General features: G+C 39.3%; 1 protein-coding gene across 15 annotated transcripts in view; it reads right to left on the reverse strand.

The window, feature by feature from the left end:
- Trpm3 (transient receptor potential cation channel subfamily M member 3) overlaps positions 1-12,290 on the reverse strand; it is an 859,806-nt gene that overhangs the window by 557,358 nt on the left and 290,158 nt on the right. The gene's annotated exons all lie outside the window — the stretch shown is intronic.

The raw sequence follows: 12,290 nt of genomic DNA on the forward strand, positions 1-12,290 counted from the left end.
GGACAACTGTTCTTGGAAGAATATGTCCTCCACTTCCCATTCACCCTATGCCCCATGTACATATTCTTAACATTGTGAGATGTATGGACATGCACAAGTTGATCTTTCAAAGTTATCTAACAACCCAACTCTGTCAATCAGGGCAAGGGAAAGATCCATTGTTGTGGAATATTTAACTGTATAGAGGTATGTTAAATTTGTTTATGCTGCATTTGTTTAACTATGTAAAGACGTGCTGCTGTTTCACCTTGCCTGCCTAAGGCATCTGATTGGTCTAATAAAAAGCTGAATGGCCAATAGGTAAGCAGAAGAGAGATAGGTTGGCAGGCAAAGAGAATATTGCACAGATCCTAAATGGTCTTAATAAAAACCTGGAGCCAGACATTGGGGTAGATGCTGAAAGATCAGAGGAAACAAGCCACAGTCACTTCTCACCTTGTCAACTCCTCCACAAATCCTCAGACTGAATGTCTCTGAGTCCTCAGCCGGAAGGGGCCTCTAGTTCCTTTCTCCCCATGCCTTGTATGCCTTTCTCTGCCAAGCCATTTCACTTCCTGTCTCAACCTTCCTAGTGCTGGGATTAATAGCATGTGTTCTTCCTAAATATTAAGGTAAAAGGTGTGTTCCACCATTGCCTGGTTCTGTTTCTCTCCTAGACTGGATCAATCTCATGTAGCCCAGTGTGGCCTTGAACTCACAGAAATCCAGAAGGATCTCTGCCTCCCGAGTGCTAGGATTAAAGATGTGGGACACCACTGCCTGACCTCTATGTTTAATCTGGTGGCTGGCTCTGTCCTCCAATCTTCAGGCAAGTTTTATTAGAGTACAACAAAATATCACTACAGAGAAGAAGGTGGAGAAAATGAGGGAGAAAGAGAGGGACAAGCCAAGGCCCAGAAGCCAGGCCGCTGCTAGACAGACAAAAACAAGAAGCCAGTAAAAGTAGGACATACAGAAAGAAAGAAAGGTAAAAAACCCCAAGGCAAAATATAGGTAAAGAGAAACAGATCAAAATAGGAGCTAAGTAAGGCTGAGCATTTATAACTAATAAGAAGTCTCCATGTCTTGATTTGGGAGTTGGTTGATGGCCTAAAAGAAAAAAAGCCTGCTGCAATCCATCCCTTTCCCTGTTCCTGGAGATTAATCCTCTCCCCCTCAGGAACCAGGAGATAGAGCCAAGAGCTCTGGAACCCTCTAGCTTGAGCCTGCTGCTTGCTTGCAGAAGACCCACTTTACACTATTTCTTTCTTATCAACTGTAGTATGGGCTCTCTCAGTTATTTTGCTAAGTCACCAGGAAATCAGAAGCCTGACCAATTGCAGAGAAACTGTGGTAACAACAATACCCATTTGCTCAGGATCTTGAAAAAAAAAACTATGCTTTTTCCTGACGATTTTAACAGCTTTCAGCCTTTCATAATTTATTAATACGTCCTCATTGAACAAATATTTGCTCAAATACTATTTCATGCAAATCACTGCCTTTAATCACCATACAGAAAAACTGAGCAAACTCATTTCCTGCCTTTCAGGAGTTCACAATCTATTATAAACAAGAATTATGAAAATATTGAGCATATGTGCATAATTATTACAGTATTCTGTGCCAGGCAACTTTCTAAGTTTGTCACTCACATGACCTCATTTAGACCTGCCGAGAACCATTTACATCGTTCTTGTTTTACAGATTCTATTAATAGCTTGTCTAAAGTCACACAGTTAATAAGGCTCGGGATTATCTGATGTCTACAACTCCCAGGTTTATAAACACTTCACACATGCATTTAAAATAAAGAAAGAAAGAATTTGATTTGTTCTTGTACTAAGAATCCATCCAGAAGAAAAAAGATAGAGAGAAGGATATGCCAGAGCTGTGACCTCCTGGCCATGCGCACAAGCTGGCCACTGCCTTCTGAAAAATGACGTTGGATATTTATGAAGCTCCAAAGTCAGTAACTGCTAAATATGTCTCACATAATTATCCATCAGTTTCAGATATTTTCCAAGCTCTCACAGGTCTGATTTTTGATTTTGGGAATATAGAGGTGGTTTTTTTTTTCATTCATTTGGGTTTCTTCAGTTAGCAATACATAGCAAATGTCGAATTTATGAAAAGGAATGCAAATATATACCATACCTTGAGCTATATCCTTGTAAACAGAAAGCTTAGAAACTACTATGAGGTTTCATTGTGTCTGGAAAAGCATGGATTAATTTGATCCTGCTTTAAAATAGCTGTGTGTTAAAAATAGACAGAAATTCCATATGTGTACTATATAACATACATCTGAACTATAGTTTAGATAACTATTTCTTTTTAATATTTATGGAAAATATATATTCTAGCCACTAAATACTCCCCCCTTTCCTCCTCCATCATGGTAATAAAACAGGAACTTGCTATGAAAATGTTAATGGAAATCAAACTCCACTGCATGTCCTCACAGAGACATGGGCTGAGTGGCTTCCTGAAGTCCTGAGCAGATGTGAATGAACTCTCAAGGGATCTAGGCTGGGCACTGAGGGGTCCTTTTAAACCAATCTCCAGTCAGAACAGAAATCAGGTTAAGACAGCATTTTGGAATTCAGCCTATTTCAAGTGCTCTAATCACAAAACAGACTGAAGAAATGTCTTCATCTGTTGCCAACTGAAGACGTCACATAGGAAGTGCTGCCTGCACCTCACAGTCCTGAGAGGAGCAGCAGGGTGCAAAGGCCACACAGGGTGAGGGGGCGCGGCGCTAATCACATTGCACCTTTTGACCACCATCTCATTTTCTAGGGTTCTAGAAATAGCCACCCTTTCTTCTCCATCTTGACAAAAACTATACAAATCAAGAGGTACCTCACTGAGGAACCTAAAGCCGATGATAAGAAATCTAGCCAGCACACTGTCAGGGTGCACAGGTTCCCTCCCACAGCAGCACACACACCCTCCCATGGAGGTACAATAGCACATACTCCTGCTCATAGTAGTACACACCGCCTCTCATAGTAGTATACACTCTCTCTCTCACAGTAGCACACATGTCTTCCCATGATAGTACATATTCCTTCTCCAACAGTGTAAAGCTCAGCATCAGATATCTGGGATTTACTCATAGTCTTCTGAGCTCCAAAGGGCTTGGGCATTCATACTTCTCTGGCTCTGCCATCCACAACACATACAGATTGTCTCTTAGGCTCAGGCTGCCTCTGATTTCCAAACTGCTGAGCTCTTCTGCTACAGCTGAGCTGTGCTTTCACCAATAGCCTTTCCTGGGCTCTCTTCAGGGACTCTGACTCTGTCGCACAGTGCTCAATTTCTTTCCATGACACCTTTACTCTTCCCATTTCCACTGCAACCAAGGCTGAACAGTCTCCAATGGCCTCTCACAGTGTGGTACTAAGCTTCAGGGTCTCTCCATGACCCCTTCAAACTCTGCAGCTCTGAGGCTGCCAAAGCCACCACTGACCAAGTGAGAGACTCAACACATTACCAAGTTGGGGCTACCAGCCTAAGATGCAGGCTTTGCCACCCCCACACTCTTTTTAGACAACAGCTCTGTGTGTTGATCCAGAGGAAATCTTCCCAGAAGATTTCACCTCAGTAATGTCAGTCTTTTCCTAATCACTGCTACTGATCTCTCAACCCCAGACAAATAGCTTGATTGTCCCATTAATGTAAAGGTTTCATATTAGTGGTTCCAGTCTCCTTTTACTTATAGTAAATTATTCAGTCCCAGCTAACCAGACACCACATATATGTAATTCAAAATACCATTCAAATAGTCCTGATAGTCTTTGAGAGACTCTTAAACTTCTCTTTAAAATTTTACAAGCCAGGCTTCTATCATCTGCATTGCTTTCAACGTTCATTTCTTCAAATTCCCACAGAAGAGCTCATCAAGCTCTAAGCAAGCAATGCCTATTCAAGTCCAAAGTTCCAAAGTCCTTCACAGTCTTCAAAAGTAACATGGCTAGATCTGTCACAGTATTATCTTACAAGCTGGTCCCAATTTCTGTCTGTGCTAGAACATTCTGACCAAAGGCAAATTGGAGAGGAAAGGGTTTATTTCATCTTATAGCTTACACTCCATCATGAAGGGAAGTCAGGGCAGGAACTCAAGGTAGGACCCAAAACAGAGACCATGGAAGAACATTGCTTAATGCCTTGTTCCTCAGGTTCACATTCAACTACCTTTCTGATACCTCCGAAGACCACCTTCCCAGGGATGACACTGCCTATAATGTCATGGGCTGGGTCCTTCCACATCAAACATCAATCAAGCAAATGTCCCCATAGGCTTGCCTACAGGTCAATCTGATGTCAAGTTGCCAAGAAAACCAACCAACACAAGGTTAAAGATCTAAAAGTTTGATACACATAAATAAAGAATTTATTTTTTCTTCTACCTCTAGTGGTAGTGTAAATTGATACAAGTGCTAGGAATGGCAATTTGGCCATCATTACCAACAACAAAATAAGGTATTGATCTGTGAGGACTTACCAATTTTACTACTAGAAATTTATTCTGCTGTGTGCTTACCATAGCCAAGCAGCACACACACAGCGATATTCTCTAAATTGTTGTTTAAAATGTTAGAAATACGGAAAGCACTTTTGGGCATCTGTAGGATGTTAACTACTTTAGATAAATCCTGATGAAGGGAAATTGTGAAGTAACAAAGAAGAGTAAGGGGATTCCGTGTGTATGAATATAGAGTGAACTCCAAGTGAAGAAAGAATACATATTTAGTGTTTCAATTTTGGCAAAGGCATTTGCTGAGCTCTTTTTTGAAGTGTCTGTGACTCTTCACTATTGCCCATCAACAAGTGAAAAAAATGCATAGTACAAAAAGCATATGATGCACCTGTCTTTCCTTCTCAGAATACACAGAGGAACTATAGCTTGTTTTTCCATAAATCTATGTCATAGCTGATTTCATGATAATGGGGCTTTAGAAATCCAGAAACAAATCATAAATAAAGAGAGTTACATATGCTTTGTTACATATAAACCTGTGAATTTCTTGTTGGTAAGATTTTATCACCTCCAACTTGCTCTGAAATAAACTGTAAGGGGAATTGTCAGGGACAAGGATAGAATCTCTAGTTAGTGGAAAAATACAGACCCCCGATAAGACAGGGAACTAGATCATCTTACAGTCAGGTTGCCTAGCAACAGGACATTGAGGCAGAGCCCTTGACCTTTTCACCCTGTAAACATCCTATACAAACATCCTGATAGCTTGCCCCACCTTATGCAGATGACAGCTTCTTGCTCCCCCCACCCTGCAGAAACTATATAAACCCTCTTGGAGAAAAATAAAGTTGCACCTTGATCAGAATCTAGACTTGGTGTGTTTCTTTGTATCTCCTGTCTCTATCATTCCGTCCTTAGGGTGGTCGAGAACCCGTTGAAGCCCTGCAGGCGGGGCAGGGAATGATTTTTAGATTTACTGCTTAGTAACTAGACTTATTTTTCAAGTCAACGCCACTGCTAAAAAAACCCAACTCTCTTTGGAAGTTATAAGCCATGGGTCCTCAATAAGGGCACTAAATGCCACCTCTTAAGATGCAATGACCTGGAAAACATCTGCAGGATTATTACATGTGAATAAATCAATCACTAAAAAGCCTCCAACCCAAAGAAATCTTTAGGATTGGAAACATAGTTTGGATTAAAAACCTCTATATTTCATTTACCTAGATCATTAACATTCGGTGAAAATAACATAAATATGTTATTTTTATTTATGAATTCCAGTCTGTTAATATTTCAAAACACTGACATGCAGAGAAGAGATCCAATGGGAAAGAAGTAAATACAGTTTGTCCTCATATTGATCTGCTCACCACAGCAGGGCTAGCGCTATCACTGCCCAAGAAGATTGAGCTATCAGGGGGCATTGATAGGTGCTTAGCCTGCTGGATTAGTTCTTCTTCCCTTCAGGGCAGTGGTTGGAGTTACTTATGAATGACTGCATGTATTCATCTTTCCACATAAACAGGACCCTCTCTGTATCAAGCACTGAGTTTGACAGAAGAATAAACAACTATGGGTTTATCTGGCTCAAAGTATTGACTGGTGAGTTGATGAATAAGGTTGGCATAATGCTCAGTTTAGAGGACTAAAAAGGAGCCCCAGTAGCCAAGAGCCGCAAGTGACAGCCATGGTAGCATCCATATGCAAGCTCACTTAGTTTCTAATACTCTGAGTTGAAACACAGCCAATGAACTATGGTAAACACTCACTGTCCCACTGAGCCCATGAAAAGCAATTCTACAAGAGCATCACAGTAATGCCTCATGCTTAGGTATTTGGAATAGTGTTTGACACACGGAATGTCCTATCTTAATTACTCTTTCCTGTTAATTGGGTGCTGAGTTGAACCAATACTATGCCAGAAGTACTATATTAATTGTAAAGGTAACATTAAAATGTTATCTTATAAATGTCTATACTTCCTTAATGTTGATGGCTTGGTACACACCCCTGCTCACTCCACCCTAACTCCTATCTTTGAGTCATTCTACAGCTGAGCCAAAGCAGAGTTAGGGAGACCCCATCTCTTGATCTTGGTGCCTGACTCCTGGCCACAGAGTGAGACATGTGCCATTAAGGACCTTCCCTGGAAATTCATGCTTTAAGAGCTGATTTCCAGTGGGGAAGTGAATTCTATATCCACAAAACATGAGCCAACACGTATGGTTTACACCTTTATTTTCCCCTGTAACACAGCAATCTGACTTGACTATAGAAAATCTAATTTAAGGCATTTCCTTGGAAATCTCTTAAGTGTTTTGCAATTTGAAGTGTCTATAGCTACCCTGAAGCTAGGCTCTGTTAAAACACTATAGGAAGGATTTTTTTATTTTTAATTTTTATTTTTGGTCCTGTGAGAGTGAACTTTTAAGGCATTGCCACGGCAAAGTTCAAACTTCATACAACAAAAATGTAGTTTACGATCCCAGAGTTAACCAAATAAAGTAATTTAATTTTGGCCTATACAGGAAGACTTCAGTTTTGAACTTTTCCTTCAAACAACCACTCATGCTTTAAATCCCTGACGTCATCACATTTTCTACTATCAACATCTAAACTCATGTATTATATTTAAAGTAGGAATTGGTAAAGACAATGTAAAGATACTTCTAGAACAAGCACTAGAACCATCCATAGGCAGGGAAGCAAAGCACAGGGCTGTACTGCAAACCTCAGTGGGAGTCAAAGGTCTAGACTCAGTTCTCCTTCCTGGCTCAGTCTCCTCCCATCTAAAATGAAATGGCCACATTAATTGATCTGCAACATCTTTCCACTTAAAGACAACTTGGCTCTTGATGTTTTGCAGGTTGGCAAACTTCATCTGGCAGCAGATCAAAATATATATTGATGGAATAAAATCCAACTGGCCTACTCCTTCAGCAGAATTTAACTGAAGAAACCTTCTACATCCCTCAATAAACACAGAGACTATGTTACTCCAGAAATGAGATCTCCTTGCTCTTATTCTAGAAGTCTGGTCCAGGCTCCATTATATTTTTAATATGGCATTCTGAATAGGTAGACAAAAGCTAAGGACTCCTCTTATGAAATATTTTCATCACTTCTGACTGTCCAACTTCCCTTCTCAACAAAGGGCATTTTTATGGACCAACTTCATTTTATCCAAATAACAGAAGAGCAAGGACAGCGTTTGCAGAGCTGTCAGAATGAAAACCTGACTGGTAGGAGGAAACCACTGGTCAAAACTTAAAAGCATTTTAAGCAAGTTAAGAAGACTCTGAGGCCAAGCAGAGCTTGGCATGCTGGGTGTTAAACTTTTACTTGACAGTTGAATATCTGTAAATGTTTTGTCTTATAATTACTTCCTAGTCCAAGTATATTAAAAATCAAGTAAGGGAAATGCTTGGAATCTATCCTTTGAGCATCCATGTCCTACAAGGCAAAGCTTTCTCTGAAAATGCATCTGTACCAATGTTAGAGCATTTAAAACATGATCACACCAGAATCCTGCTATTCTGTAGAACTTCCTTAGGGAAGGCTGATGCTCAGTGTGTGCTGAAGGCCACCACTCTGAATGACTCTGATCTCCTGATTCTGCTGGACAGACTGTACACTAGCTGGACTTGCATTAGTTCTGGGAAAATGAGAGTTTGAGAAAAGCACACAGCATGGTGGGTGAGAGTGAGTTCTGGAATCCGGGCTCTGCTCCATTGATTGCTAATTCATCAGCCGTAACCACATGTGCTTAGTTCTACAGACCTTCGCCCTTTTACATTAAAAAGTAGGAAACTACCAGTGGTAACCTTTAGTTAATGGCACCTGACATCTGGTCAATAAACACCAGCTTTTCCTCTACATGAAAACTAAATCTAATTTTTTGATCTCTTGATTAACTTATCTATGTATCTATTTATCTATCTGTATTTATGTATCTATGTATCTATCATCTATCTATCTATCTATCTATCTATCTATCTATCTATCCCCCCAGTGCATGTGTGAGATGTGTGAGTGTGTGTGTGTGTGTGTGTGTGTGTGTGTGTGTGTGTGTGTGTGTGTACATGTGTGAGAGAGGTGAACATTGGGTGTATTCTGGTGACTCTCCATCTCCCCAGCCACTGAGGCATAACTATTAGTCTTTTAAGTAAGAATATATTGCTACTAAACTGCAGCATTATAACTGCCATATAGTGATTTTATCAAACACGTTTATGTTGTAAGTAAGATAAAGTATGTTTGTATTCTAAGTTATTCACAACTGTACTTTGGAAAACTTGCTATATGTATTCTTCAAGACTTCTAAGAGAGTTGCAATTTACTTTTAATATGAAACAGCAAGATGTTTATTTGCTCAAAAACTTTCAAATTCTGGTAGAAGAATGTTCAGTATCACTGTGTTTGTAAAGTAGTTTAGAAAAGAAAAGATTGAGAACTCAATGGAAAAATGGGCATTCTTATGAGGACAATTTGAAAATGCCTTCAGCCTTCAGCCTGGTCATAGTGGCTTCTATGGGAGTTGGATCTGGGAATCTCAAAACTCAGTATTATTTCCACAAAACACACGTTATCAAATATTCAAACACTTCACTTCTGTCCTCACCTCAAAAGCATAGGTGAGTGAGACCTCACCTGTCTGTAATTATCCAAACTGACACACTCTGACTTTTTAAAGTTCTACATTTATTTCCCAAACATTGGTAGGCAATGAAAAACAGTAAATTATCAACCAAAAGCATAACACCTACACAATGCTGAGGGAACATTTTGGTTTGCTGAGCTAACAAATGTTACAGTTCTGAAGGCAAGGAATATTTTTACTAAATAAATACCAAAGTCTCACAACTTACAAAGAATGAGAAGCAAATTACCACAAATGTGTCTATACGGCTGTCTAAACACCTCCAAAAGCATGATTTCTATTTTGAAAAATTCTAAAGGCTATAGCCCCTCAATTTGAAAGGATGATCATGTCTAACACTTTTAATCCTGTAGCCACCTAAATATACACTTAGCATTGCTTTCGGGATTCATCTCTTTCACAAGGGTGGGGTGATCTGATTAAGATAATATCAACTAAATCCTCAATCCAGAGCAAAGCCATTCTGACTTTGTATTCTAAATACTCATGTGTAGACACTGAAAACACTGATTAAAGTTCAGTTGTTCAGCACACTACTTGCCACAAGGGCCTTGCCAACTTAATGCTGCTTTTCCATATTCTAAGGAAATAAATAAAGATTACAGAGTTCTGATGACTAAGTGCAAACAACAACAATGACATCCCACTGAACAGAAGAGATGCTATTGTTGGTCATTCTTTAGTAGGTGTGGGGAATCAAGTAACTTAGGGAGAGAAGGCTCCAACTGAAGAGCACACAGACAGACTGGTGAAACTGAAATAATTAAATTATGCAAAAGCTAAGAGGACAGATTGTCAAAAAAATGTCTGTATTTGACACTACAGAACACTTGCCTGGGTGAAATGAGGTTAGTACAACTTACCACAAGAGATGGGTAATGTGCATTTCTTATTGAAAACCTAATTATAACATCAAAGAGTAAGATAGTCTGTGCAATCTTAAAGTCGTGACATATCTTTGGCTATTAATTCAAGATACTGAAATGTTCATTGAATATAAAAATATTCAGCTGACAAAAGCTGAAGTCTTGTGCAATCCAAAATACATCCTTATTTAATTTTTTCTGCAATCCAGATACAACAATCCTCATCTTATATACCAGGACTAAAGGCTTTCAACTAAAAGTAATTTCACCAATGTTATGCCATTTATAATGGGCAAGGCTAGTATCTAAATCCAGGACTTTTAATCCCATACCACTTAGTCTAGGATATCCTAACTAACAAAGCCAAGTAACTAGTACTTTTCAACCTGCTAACCATTTGTTTCTTCTACTGGACTCTAGTTACATACTTTCAAAGTATGGAGAAAAGTTGAAGACAATTCAAGCAAGTCAAAACCACATAGCTGATGTTAGAGCTACACAGTGAATAGGCAGCATAGCTTGACCAGAATGATTTAACCTCTATTGACTTGAGAGGCTTTTCTACAAAATTAGAATAAAACTCCTTTTGACAGGGCCTATGATGGCAAATGTTACAGATCAGCTCGTTAACAGAAGCTCATGCAAATGGTTAAAATAATTTGTGAACATGGTTAATAAGATGCTTGCAGTTTCTGATTTTGTAGATTTACTGATGTGGCTGACCTTCCTTGATGTGGGCAAGCACCACTCAGATCATCTAGGGGATGAACAGAAGAAAAAGGAGAAGGAAGAGGGGCTCTATGGGCTGCCTGACTGTACGAACTAAGACCCTGCTCTGGCTGTGACTAAAGCACTTGTCATTGCCAAGCCTAAGCAGCAGGCTGGAATTTACACTATAGTACTCTGAGTCTCTGACTTAATGATAGTAGATCACAAGACCTCTTAGCCTCTGAAACTGTGAGTCAATACTTTGTATGTATATATGTACATGCAGATATATGTAAATGTGTGTGTGTGTGTGTGTGTGTGTGTGTGTGTGTGTGTGTGTGTGTGCTCCCATGCAATCAATACAGAACTAATTTAAGGATTAGGGAAAGTATAGTGAATACAGTATGGGCCATAGAAAGCCACTAATATACCCTGAATATACAAATGTATGTTTCTATTGATTCCTGGGATACACAAAATTATGTGGAAAGTCATGGCTCTTCTATGTATGTTAATTAGAAAAGGAAATGCAAAGGTTAGATATTGTTTCAAATGTTTGTATAGATATAATACACATCTGTGTTTTATGTTACATATAAGCTTATAAACATATCCTTTTATCTGTCGGGAAAGTCATTCTATACATGCCTTCTTTCCCTCTAACAAATTTCTTTGAATATCTTTGGGGTAAAAATTATTTTCCATAAAGAACAACTCACACCTGCTTTGTCTAATGCAACATGGGTATGATTCAACAGGGAACATTTAACAACTTGAAAGATTGCTTCCTTACTTTCTGAAGCTTATTAAAGTCATCTCCATTCCAGAGATTTATGAGGCTGAATAAAATTTTGAAATATTATAAAGGCCATCTGCTGGCATACATGTAGATGAATCACCCCACCCCTGTCAGGGAAGCTGCACAGAACACTGACTGCACATTTCCTATGTGACAGCAAAAGCATGGAGCTAATGAGAGTTTGGAGGTGTCCCCAGAGTAAGCAAGGAAGTCCATGAACTTCCATCACACTCCTCACTTCCATTCCCAGGCCTGCCACACTCCCCTTCTTCCTTATAACTTCTACTGTTCTCCCACAGACTGATATCCCAATGTGTGCGCCATTCCTGGACACAGCAAACATTACTTTGGCTTTGTAACTCATTCTCTGGCGCATTCTACCTCAAGACATCTGAGTAGCTTTTTGCCTCATCAGCTCAAGTCTCTGCTCAAACACCACTTTTCCAATGAATGATGTTTGGTCCACTTGCATGCATTCCACAGGGAATTTGTAATTTTTCTTACCAGCTTTTTGATCAAGCACTTTGTCATATTCTAAAACCATTTGTAATTTTTCTATTATGGGACTGTATATCATTTGTCTCTTTTTCCTTGCACATATGAAGCTCTGAGTACCCACTGAGTGTTGAATTCAGAACAAGCTATGCCATATACGCCTATTTGTTTGCCCAGCATCAGATGTTTGCCTCAACCCAAGAACATTATTTATCTTTGATAATTTTTTACTACTTTTTAAAAATATTTTTTCAGTGCTGGGAATCAAACCTGAGAACTCATACATATTTGACA

Source organism: Peromyscus californicus, unplaced genomic scaffold, assembly GCF_007827085.1.
Source record: "Peromyscus californicus insignis strain IS unplaced genomic scaffold, ASM782708v3 Scaffold_4__1_contigs__length_199733344, whole genome shotgun sequence".
NCBI classification, from domain to species: domain Eukaryota; kingdom Metazoa; phylum Chordata; class Mammalia; order Rodentia; family Cricetidae; genus Peromyscus; species Peromyscus californicus.